The sequence below is a fragment of the Cryptomeria japonica genome, chromosome 3, assembly GCF_030272615.1.
Source record: "Cryptomeria japonica chromosome 3, Sugi_1.0, whole genome shotgun sequence".
Taxonomy (NCBI): Eukaryota; Viridiplantae; Streptophyta; class Pinopsida; order Cupressales; family Cupressaceae; genus Cryptomeria; species Cryptomeria japonica.
This window is the reverse complement of record NC_081407.1, coordinates 969863608-969876723: the sequence shown is the minus strand read 5'-3', so window position 1 is coordinate 969876723 and position 13116 is coordinate 969863608.

Below are 13116 nucleotides of genomic sequence, written 5' to 3'. Positions count from 1 at the left end.
CTTTAAATCATACTTCTCAAGATATGGCAACATCATACTGAATTAGAAAATCAATTTCTTGACATCAATGACAAAATAATAATATCAAGATAGTAAACATCCTTAATTAGTTATATCCATAATCATCAACAACCTTCTCAATATCCTTATTGAAATGCCAACAATCTTTCATTGTTTGTTATAATGCAATATTGCCAACAATCTCCCCCTTTGGCATTGATTGAAAAACCAATTGATTTGACCTTAAAAGGTTTGGATTGTTGTGATTCTGAAATGCTAAAATTCTCTCCCCCATACATTAGACTTCTCCTCTTTTCTTCAGTCTTCTTTCCAATCCATAGTCTTCTCAGTTTTCTTCCCCTTAAATTGGTCTTCTCCCCCTTTGACAACAATGCCAAAAAGTAAAGAACTAAAACATAATTTCTTCCTATATGGAGTGATTTCCTGCTGTTGTGTATCAACTGAGTCTCGGTCAAAGCATTTTGTCTTCTAATTCCTGTTCCCTATATTGTTTCCTGTAATATTTCCTATACACCTTTAGAAAACATCCTAAAGTGTGTAATGCAGCATCAACTCCTAAAAGATATTTGATAGAGTCATCGGATTGATGCTTTCACCGAACTCGGTCAGTGAGTAGAAGATAGGGGTAGGACCCCTAACTTACTTCTGAGATATTCAAAAGTGTCCCTTGGTAGTGGCTTGGTGAAGATATCTGCTATTTGTTCCTTTGTGCTAACATACTCCAACACCACTTTCTTCTCTTGAGCTTCTTCTCTAAGATAATGATATTTGATAGAGATGTGCTTTGTCTTAGAGTGCATAACAGGATTTTTTGAAATATTAATGGCACTAGTATTGTCACAGAAAATAGTTACTGGCTCGGTAAATTTTTCATTTATACCTTCCAACAGTTGTTTGATCCATGCAATGTTAGTACAATTCAATGCTACAACAACGTATTCAGCTTCTGCTGTTGACTGTGAAACACATCCTTGTTTCTTGTTAAGCCAACTCACTAGTCTTTCTCCTAAAAAGAAAGCTCCTCCACTTGTGCTTTTTTTGTCATCAATGTTGCCTGCCCAATTAGCAACAGTATAAACTTTCAAATCAAAATTATTTCCTTTCTGATATACTAAGCCATAATCCTCAGTGCCTTTCAAGTATCTAAAAATTCTTTTGATTGCTGTCATGTGTGTTTCCTTAGGATCTACAGAGAATCTTGCAACTATACCTACTGCATGTGCTATGTCTGGTTTGTTGTGAACAACATATTGTAGTTTTCCAATCATGGATTGGTAAAGTGTCTCATCAACAGATGCAGATTCATCACTCTTTGATAATTTACAGTTGGTAGTCATAGGAGTACTTACTGGTTTTGAATCCTCCATTCCAAATTTCTTCAAGATTTCCTTTATGTACTTGGATTGAGTAATGAAAATCTCATTTTTCATTTGCAGTATTTGTAAACCTATAAAATACTTTATCTCACCAATTAATGACATCTCGAATTCTTTGCTCATTTCATTTCCAAAGTTCTTGCATAAAAAGTCATTTCCACAAAATATAATATCATCAACAAATATGGATGAGATCAGTATTCCATTTTCATCATTCTTCATGTACATATTGTTGTTCTCACTTGTCCTTATAAAAACCAATCTTAATCAAATAAGAGTGCAATCTTTCATACCATGCTCTAGGTGCTTGTTTCAAACCATATAAAGCTTTGTTCAATTTACATACCTGATCTTTATTATTGTCTTCAACAAATCCTTCAGGTTGTTTAATAAAAACTTCTTCTAATATTCCATTCAGAAATGCAGATTTGACATCCATTTGATATACCTTGAAGTTTTTGAAAGCAGTATAGGCCAATAATGTTCTTACTCCTTCAAGACTAGCAACAGGTACAAAAGTTTCACCATAATCAATTCCTTCTTCTTGAGCATAACCTTTGCAAACTAGTCTTTCTTTGTTTCGAATGACCTCTCCTTTTTCATTCAGCTTGTTTCTGAAAATCCACTTTGTACCGATTACATTTTTGTCCTTTGTTCTTGGGATTAGTGTCCATGTGTCATTCTTCTTGATTTTATCAATCTCTTCTGTCATAGCATTTATCCAATCTTCACTGTTAAATGCCTCTTTCACTATTCTTGATTCAAATTCAGATATCAAACATGTGTTCTATCTCAGTTTGTTCCTTGTCATCACTAGATCATCCTTATCTCCTATAATCTGACTTGGTGCATGATGTCTTCTGACATACTTGGCTAATACAGGCTCATTAGGCTCTATACGATCTTCTTCATCACTCGGTAACTGGATATTCTCTTCATTTTCTTCAATAGTCTTCTCGGTAAGACTTCTCGGTTGAACATAGACAAATTCATCATAGTCTTCTGGTTCTTTGGAATTTCCTTCATCCTTTCTTTCTGCAAATTCATCAATTTTCACATTTGCACTTTCTACTATTTTGTTAGATGATTTGATTAGACATTTAAATGCTTTTCTTCTAGAAGAATAACCTAGAAATGTTCCTTCTTCACTTTTCTGATCAAATTTGCCATTTCTATCATCTTTGTGAACATAGCATCTACTTCCAAAGATTTTAAAATAACTTACATTAGGTTTCTTATCATACCAGATTTCATATGGTGTCTTCAAAGTACCTTTCTTCAATTGTACTCAGTTCAAGGTGTAAACTGCTGTGCTTATTGCTTCTCTCCAAAATGTTTGTGGCACCTTCTTTTCAATCATCAGTGTTCTAGCACAATCCACAATAGATTTGTTTCTTCTCTCAGCTATTCCATTCTGTTATGGAGTTCTTGGTGCAAAGACTTGTCTTTTAATACCATGATCATTGCAGAATAAGTTGAATTCATCAAATGTGAACTCTCCTCCTCTATCTGATCTAAGACATTTCAATTGTCTTCCTGTTTCATTTTCAACTCTTGCCTTGTACCATTTAAACATTTGAAAAGCTTCCGATTTATCTTTTAAAAACATTACTGACATCATCCTTGAATAGTCATCCACAAATAATATGAAATATTGATCACCATGATAACTTTGAACTTTCATAGGACCACAAAGATCAGTGTGCACTAGATCTAAAATTCCCTTAGAAGCGTAAGACTTACTTGTAAAGCTTGATCTTGTCATCTTACCCATCTGGCATCCTCGGCACATAGCATTCTCAGGTTTTTCAAGACTTGGTAGACCTCTTACTCGGTGCTTCTTGCTTATTTTGATCAGATTATCAAAATTTACATGACAAAACCTTTTATGCCATAACTAGGTATCATCAATCTTTGCATACAAACACTTGTTAAGAGTTGAGTCAAGGTGAAATTTGTTACCTTTTTTTTGTCATGAACTTTGACATGAACTTTGACAATTCCTTTCTGAAATTCTATTCGGTAACCTATGTTGTTTAGCTGTGCTACACTCAACAAATTGTATATCTGAATCTCTTCTTCTGAAGTCTAGGTGTCCTCTATAATGATTATTTTTTTGTCTGTCATCTCGATAATCTCTCCTTTCAGTAGAATCTTTGTCAGGACAGTTAGAGCCATATGTCCTATCTTATCACAATTGAAACATTTCAAAGGTAATTTTCCTTTATACTTACCTTTGCCTCTCGGTAACCTTTTGGCTAATAGTGTTTCAAACTCTTCTTGCTTTTTTATTTCCTCATACAGTTTGTGTACTTCTTCCATGTTCTTACGAAATCTTTCACTTGCTCCACTGTGATATCCTTCAGAGTACTTATACTTTCTTTCATTGAAATCATTAGATTCTTCAAGATGAAAAGAACTAAATGCAGATTCAACTTTATTTACCGAAGATCCACTATTATCAAAGTTACTTAATTCAAATGCATGTAGCTTACCAATAGTAGCATCTAAAGAAACTGGCATATTAGGTACAGACCTTAATTCATTGATTGCAGAGACTCGGATTGCATAAGCCGGTAGAAGGGTTCTTAACAACTTACTTGTTATTGTAGACACCCAAAATTGTCCAGTCTAATTAAATAAATATTTTATTTATTTAATTATCTAAGCTTAATTCTTCTATTAATTAAATAAATCTTTATTTATATAATTAATTCATTTATCCTCTTCTAGCCTTATTTCTCATTTAAATAAATACATTTATTTATTTAAATTACCCTTTTCCTAAATTAAATAAATATCTTATTTATTTAATTTGATCCCACTTCTTCTATTAATTATATAAATCTTTATTTATTTAATTAATTCATTATCTTTTTCCACCCATGACACATGTCATTCATCTCTTAATTCATACACTACCTACCCCTTTCATTATTTTATTATTTCTTTTACCTACCCTCTAATCATAGCCGACCTCCTTTTACACCTCTCAATCTTATCCCTCCATTTCATATAGTGTCTTCTATATAAGGAGATGCTTCCTTCATTATCAAACCATAACTAATCATCCTAATGAATCATCTTAAGAATTTGACTACACTACGATCCTACTTGCAACCACATTCCATTCTTTGTTGAGCTCTTGTGCACATAAAATCTGAGAGCAAATATATCAAGCAAGATCAATGGAGATAGGAAGAATGGAGATTCAAACCCTATTGGACATGTGATGGTATAATCTTTGTGATTTCATTTGATTTGCATTGTCTTAGGTAATCTTCATATGTTATGGTGGATCTTTGTTGTTGTTAGGCTAGGGTTTTGTGGTTGAATTCATTTAGCCTTTCAATATTGTTATTATTGTTATCCATTTTCACCATATACATTTTGGCATGCCCGGTGGGACTCTTGTCCCTTTTGCATTTAACTTCCTTGTTGCAAATTTTGTATTTTGAAGTTGCAGATCCGACGTTTTTGGCAGCATTTTGATATTTCCGCATCTGCGTACTTTCGGATCGCATTTTTGATTTTCTAGCGCATCTGCGACATCTGGAGCCGCGTCTGTGTTATTGGCTATATTTTATTTTGCAGGTTCCAGGAAACGCGTCTGTGTTATAAAGTCACATCTGCACTGATTTTAGCTGCATCTGTATCCATAAGACGCGTCTGCGTTCTATGGTCGCATCTGTGTCTCACAGAACCGCGTCTGTGTCACAAAGTTGCGTCTGTGTTCACCAGTTTCAAATTTTGGGTTTTTATTGATTCAGTTTTTGGATTTTGCATTTAGGGTTTCAGATCTGGTTTATTTTGAGCTAACATTTTCAGATCTAGCTAACGAAATTGGTGCAGCTTGTCTTGAAAGCTAAATCGTTTGGTTGAAGGCCCCTATTTTCACAAAGTCTTTTGGGTTTAAAATTTACCTAACTTGTGTGCTTGCAGGAAGGGGTGATCATTTGAAACAATCCAAACCACTAACAACTCTTTGTTGCAGGTCCTTTGCAAGGGTTTTTGGATTTTTATTGTGTGCCTTGTTTTCATAGATTAGCAAACACTTCAATTGGTGCACTAAAATTGAATCATTGTCTTTTGTGTCTTGAGCAATAGGCTCTTTTTGTTTAATCTTTAGAGGGCCTGTCTTCCCGTGTGGTCATTAGGACTACTAGTGAGAAGAGAATGACCCAAGTGGTAGCGAGGAAAATCCACCTCTTCCAAACCACTATAAACAAATGTATTCATGGTGAAAAATATGAATAACATGTGCTGATTAGTTCATACCGACATTGTCTCTCCATAAACCCGTTTGATCAAATTTATTTAATCAGTTGTAGGGCGTAACCCCTACCGGCTGGGAGCCTTTTGTATTTACAGAGCAGAAAGTGTCGCATGTATGGCCACACAAGTAGATGCCCTTACTAGCACCTTTTTGTTTTAGAAGCCCAAATCCTTCTAGTTGTTGGGGTAGGAGGTCAGACCTCTGGTAGCGGCCCACACACATACGGTTCTTAGTAGAGATACAAAGTTCGCCACGGGGAGTTTTCGTGGGGACTGATGGTTGGTTGACCTGAGAAGTGAGTGCTGAGGGTGGAGCCAGTGAGGTCAAGCATCTAAGTATCCACTCTGAATAGCGTAGCCTCGGGGGTAAAACCCCATGTGGGATCAACAACTATTGTCTTGGCCAGCCATAAGAATTATGCTTGACTTATTTTAAACATTCAAAACATTCAAGACCAAACAACAAAACATTGTGTCTTTTGTGTCTTCAAGTGTATGCAAAACATTTTTACATCAAACAACACACTTTTCTTGGAGTCATTTTGAGTCTAGACACTTGCAAACATTGAGTCCTCTTGTCACGAAAAAAAATAGTCAAACAGTCAGATTTGGTCACAACAAAATGACTTCACAGATTGGAAAAAATTGCACAAATTTTATAGAAATGCATCTGTGATGGACATAATAGCGTCTGTGTTGTATGGCCGCATCTATGAAGGGCAGAATCACGTCTGTGTTCCAATAGTCAACATCACACTTTGCAAAAAAAATCTCAGAAATGCGTCTGTGTTAAACAGAGCCATGTCTGTGTCAGGAAACCGCGTTTGTGAAGTATACAGGCACGTCTGTGTCCAGAATTGAAAAACTGTTACAGTCCAGCAAACAAACACAGTCAGTTTCAGAATTCTTGAGCTTCCTAGGTCATTTCTCCAGGGTTTCATTTAGCATTCAACCTGTCTTTGGGTCTCACAAAATCCATCATTGCTTTACACCTTACATTACATTCACATTTGTCTAAACTTGAGTCAAAAGGTCACTTGCTTATCCTCATCATACTTGGTCAACACACTACATACAACAACACTTTGCTAAGTGGTCCCTCATCAAGGTTTCTTACCTTTGGGTCTCATTTGTTCTTACTTAGAGTCAAGGTCAACTTACCTCATCAAGAGAAACTATCATCTCTTTGGAAGTCACACCTACTCTACTACATACATACTTGGTCTTACACTTTGGACATTGCAAGTACACCTCAGATTCATTTACATTCCATCCAACTCTTGGTCTTTCATACTTTTCCCATTTTTCATCTAGTCTCACACATCTTGGTCAATACCTAGTTCATGGTTGAAACCCGTCTTCAAAAATCTAGGAAAGAAACTAAAGAGGCTCAAGAGTCTGCAAACATGAGTTCTTATGAGTATGACAATGATATCTTTTTCAATTTTGATCATACTACATTACCTGACATGGATGCCTATAGAAACATTCCAAATGTTGAGAAAATGGACACTACAAACAACAATGCTACACACAATGACAATATGGACAACTTTTTTGTACATTCAGCAGATGTGGAAGAATCCATTATGAATCCCCATTTCAATCGATTGATTGAGGAAATAATGAGGAGGGATAGATAATACTTTTTACAAATGATGGCACAAAGTGGAGCCAAGATACCTCATGATTTTGACATGTCTCAAATAATGGAAAATCGACCTTTGCAACAACCTCACTCCAACATGGATCAAAGGAGACCTAATAGTGGAGGAAATAGAGGACCACATATGGTACCTGAATCACCATCAGCTTTGCTTCAAAAACCAGAGGTCCCATATACACATGGTCAAACATATGATACTCACCTTCACAGACCATTATGGAAGTCTTATGGAGAGAAATATGCTCAATCACATTGCAATGCTAAGGATCAACCACCAAAGCAATTGGATATTCAAAGGCATGCTCAAAATTTGGACACAAGGAAACCCCGCATTAAATTTGGGGGCAATACATTAGAACATGACATGCCTGTAGAGTATGGTATACATGCACAAAATAGATATGGCGTTCCTCAACATGAATCTATACCAAGTGGTCCATATATGCAGCATCACTATAGACCTCCTCCATATGAACATGTGTATGATCAATATCATCCATATATGCAACATGCTCCTCCTCCAATTGGTGCCTCAAGCATATGGTATGGTCCAAGAAGTCGATCTCCACCTAAGAGAAATTTGGAGCAACAAATCAGGGACTTACAAAAGAAAATGGAGGACATAAATACACCAAAGCCAACATACACAATGAGAGACATATGTCCTTATCCATTTGACAAGAGCATTCCAATGCCTCCTTTTCCTACACACTTTGTGACGCCTAAATTTGATAAGTATAGAGGAAAAGGGGATCCTAAGGCACAGATAAGACAGTTTTTCATAGCTTGCATTGAGATAGCAGCAGAAGAGACATATTTGATGAGATTATTCCCACAAAGCTTAGGTGATCAAGCTATGGAATGGTTCTCCCAACTTCCACCTGGTATTACGTCATGGGGTGATCTAGCAGAAGCATTTATCCAACATTTGTCCTACAACATAGAGACAGACATATCAGTCACTACTTTGTGCAACACTAAGCAAAAAGAGGGAGAATCTTTTGCATCATTCTTACAAAGATGGAGAAATCTAGCCAACAGATGCTCTTGTGAAATTCCACAAAAACAAATGGTAGAAATGTTCACCCAAAATGTTAACAAAGACATTGGCTATGATCTAAGAAAAGCCTGCTTGTCCACCTTCAAGGACGTTATTGAAAAAGGCTTGGCGATAGAAAAGGTCCTAATTGAACAAGGAGTCATCAAGATATTCAAGGAAAACAAAGATGACTTTAAAGGAAAAGACAAGCCAAGATTTTGGAATAAAAATAAGAACATAGTCAATGATGGTGTTGTTGATGCCAATACAGTGCTACCCAAATTCATCTTTTCGGGATCAAGTTCTACAAACAATCAAGTGAATACTCAAACAACTTCCAGATCATGAAGGAAGTACACTCCATTGGGAGAACCACTTGAGTCAGTTTTCAAGAAGCTTGTGGCAAACAAGGTAATCACAGTTCCAGATTTTCCTCCATATGAACCAAAGGTTAAACCAAATTGGTGGAATGATGATGAGTATTGTGAATTTCATAAGAGAAAGGGTCATAAAATAGGAAATTGTCATTGACTGAAGAACATCATACAAGATCTCATTGATAGAGGTGACATTGAGATTGAGGGACATTCGTCTAATCAAGAACATGAGATGTTTAAGGAACCATTCCCAAAACATGACAAGGGAAAAGCAAAAGCCACAAAGGATCAAACCAACTATACCAGAGCATCTTATAACTATGATTCAACTATCAATCACATCTCAATGGACAATTATGTCTCTACCATTATCATCAAGGACAAAGCGTCTGAGAATTCTACCCAGAGAGCCAAGATTGTCTTAAAAGGTGTTGGATCTTCTTCGGAACCTACCTCTGAATGTAATGTCACAACTCGTTGAGGTAAAATCACTTTGCAAGGTGCTCCAACTAAAAACACCACTTCTTCATCAACCAAACCTAAGTATGACCTTGTAGAACAACTAGGGAAGACACCCGTGCTTATCTCAATCCTTGAGCTATTACGCATATCTCCAGCACATAAAGCCATTCTTGACAAAATCTTGAGAGACACTGCCATTCCTACTGATCTGAACGTGGACCAATTTCAAGCCATGGTGGGATACCTTTCCATTCCACACTCGCTTACTTTCACAGAAGTTGATGACGCTTTCGTAAGTCAGCCACATAATGCACCATTACACATTGAAGCCTTCATACACAAGCATCGAATAAAAAGAGTCCTGATAGATGGAGGAGCAGGTCTAAACATTTGCACATTAAGCACTATTGCACAATTGAGATATTCTGATAAAGCCGTGAATTCTACAAACAAAATCACCATCAAGGCATATGACAATGAAGAGCGTTCATCCAAGGGCACAGTTACCTTAACTCTCAGAGTTGGGCCAGTTACAAAGGATGTGGTTTGTCAAGTCCTGGATTTAAATCTCACTTATAACATATTGCTAGGACACCCTTGGATCCATGAAATGAGGGAAGTCCCATCCACATATCACCAATGCATTAAGTTTCCTCATAATGGCGTGGAAGTAACAGTTAATGGTGATCAAAATCCATTCATATACTGCAATAACCTGAAATCAAAGACTGAGACCATCATTCCCAGTAATCGTGAGGTTGTTCCTTCCTCGGCATACATTGATCCTGAGTCATTAAAACCTTCGACAACAAAACAAGGTGAGCTTAAAGGCAAGTTTCAAGACAAGGGCATGGGGGAATATACTTTAAATCAGACCATGTACTTATGACAAGTCATGAGTTCCCCAAAAGAATATGGAAGACCACATCCTAACAAGCAAATCTCCATCATGATGCTCAAATGGGACCCTACTACCTTTCAAAGATGGGGTGAACTAGAAGAGGAAGATTTATACCAAATTCTTTTCAGAGACAATGAAGAGGAAACACAAGATCACATCAATCTACCATGTGAGAAATATGGCAAAGGCTTCAAAATTCTACAAAAATTCAGGTATGATGGAAAAAGCCCTCTGGGGTTACGAAAGGAAGGCATCATTGAACCTTTACAACTTGAATTGACTTTCAAGAAGGAACGCTCGAAAGGACTTGGTTTCTTAACTCCTAAGGTCCACACCCAAAGGACAGAAGAAGCCTTGCAAATCAAAGATGCCAAAATGCAACAAGAGGATCACTATTCCACATATTCTAACGAATGGGAATGGGGTTCAAACAAGTCTTCCAGTGACTACAAGCTCACCGAGATATTCAGAGAGCTAGATGAACCCATAGAAGAAGAGGAATTTTATAACAAGTTCAGAGTTGGTCAAGAAACAACCCATGAGGAGTCTACACAGTCCTTGTCTCAAGGTTCTAGGTTGAAATCACATAGGATGAGAACACCTGTCCTAGAGTATGCTACTAGTGATGATAATTTGGATTCACTCACGATCGAGACTGATGAGGAGAGTGCCATCGATGACCTCGATAATTACCTTGACATGCCCGAATATAACTGCATCTTCACTCTTAGCTCCCCTAACTTTGAAGACATTAACGACCTTCCCCTTGTCCACCACCAACTCATTGACTGGGATCATGAAGGACCTGCACAGTTTGACACATTCCAAAATGATGAAGCTTTTATAGACTAGCTGGGGATACGGGATGATCTTCCTCCTGGAGACCATAAAGTGGGATACACTATAGAACTCAATAGCGTGGCATATTTTGGTGAGGGTGTCAAACCTTCCAGTCGCAAAAATGTGAAAATAAGAACAAATCAAGGGTCTTATGGCGAAAACCACACTGTGGCGCTGTCTGACCCCAAAAAAGTAAAAAGAAAGGACGTATCTGAGGGCGAAAACCTCTCTGAGGCACCCGAGGATGGAAGGCTCGACATTCTCCCAGCATCATATGAGGAAAAGTCATCCATGTTGGTAGAGGAGACTATCAAAACAAACATTGGTATAGAAGAGGTTCCACACAACATATTCCTAGCTCAATCATTGACAGAGTCTAAAAGGTCAAAATTCATAAGTTTCTTCAAAGAACGACAAATCAACTTTGCCTTGTCATACACTGATATGCCTAGATTAGATCCGGATTTGGTAATGCATCATTTGAAAATCAAACCGAGGGCAAAACCAGTAAAACAAAAATTAAGAAAAATGCATCCACAAGTGGCATTACTAGTCAAAGCAGAACTTGAGAAGTTATTGGATGTCGGATTCATACGCCCAATCGATTATCCCGAATGGATCTCCAACTTAGTGCCTGTCAGTAAACCAGATTGCAGCATCAGAATTTGCACAGATTTCAGAGACATCAACAAAGCTTGTCCAAAGGATGACTTCCCATTACCAAATATTGACTTGATTGTTGATCTCACAGCAGGTCATGAAATGTTATCATTGATGGATGGATTCTCTGGTTATAATCAAATAAGAATCGCACCCGAGGATCAACATAAAACATCATTTACTTGTCCGTGGGGAACTTTCTGCTGGAATGTCATGCCTTTCGGGGTAAAGAATGCAGGTGTGACATATCAAAGAGCCATGACTACTATCTTCCATGATCTCATGCACGTAACCATGGAAGATTATGTTGATGACCTCTTGGGCAAATCAATAGACAGAAATACACATTTGGACATACTTTCAGTCGTCTTTGATCGGTTGGAAAAATACAAAGTAAGATTAAACCCCAAGAAATGTGTCTTTGGAGTAACCTCTGGGAAGTGACTAGGATTCATTGTATCCAAAAGGGGAATTGAAGCTGATCCAACAAAAGTCAAGGCCATCTTGGAAATGCAACCACCAAGAAATATCAGTCAACTTTGATCCTTACAAGGCAGACTCCAGTCCATCTGAAGATTCATAGCACAACTGGCAGATAAGTGTAATCCTTTTTAGCACCTACTACATAAAAACATCAAATTCAAATGGGATGATAACTATCAACAGGCTTTCCAGACGCTCAAAGATTATCTTCTAAATCTGCCAGTTCCAGATCAACCATTGTTATTATACATTTCAGCTACTCTAACAGCATTGGGGGCACTCTTAGCGCAACAAATTGCTGAGGGCAAGGAAAAAGCAGTATACTATATCAATCACACATTGGTGGGATATGAGCTAAACTACACACCAATTGAGCGTGCATGTCTTGTTGTGGTCTTTGCTTCGCAAAAATTATGACATTACATGCTTACTCATAAGACTAAGTTAGTTGCAAGGATAGACCCATTGAAATACCTTCTCAATAAGGCAACACTTACTGGGCGACTGGCCAAATGGGTAAAAATCATGAGTGAATTCGACATCGAGTATGTAGATAGAAAAGCAATAAAAGGACAAGCCATCGTAGATCAATTAGTAAATGCTCCCATGATAGATGATGTTCCTCTAAGTTTAGAATTTCTAGACGAATCCATTTTGACAATGTCACATGCCAAGCCATGGCAACTGTACTTCAACGGCTCATACACACAGCATGGGGCAGGAGCTAACATCCTCTTTATAACTCCTCAAGGGGATTCTATACCAAAATCATACCACTTATCATTTCCTTGCACTAACAATATAGCAGAATATGAGGCATTAACAACAAGATTACGAATTGCAGTTCAATGGAAGATCCAGGAACTTCGTGTTTTTGGGGACTCCCAACTTGTCATCCATCAAGCAACTAATGATTACCAAACAAAAGATGAGAAATTAATGCCTTATAAACAAATGGTGGATGACCTGAAACAACACTTTACAAAGATAGACTTTGAGCAGATAACAAGAGAGCA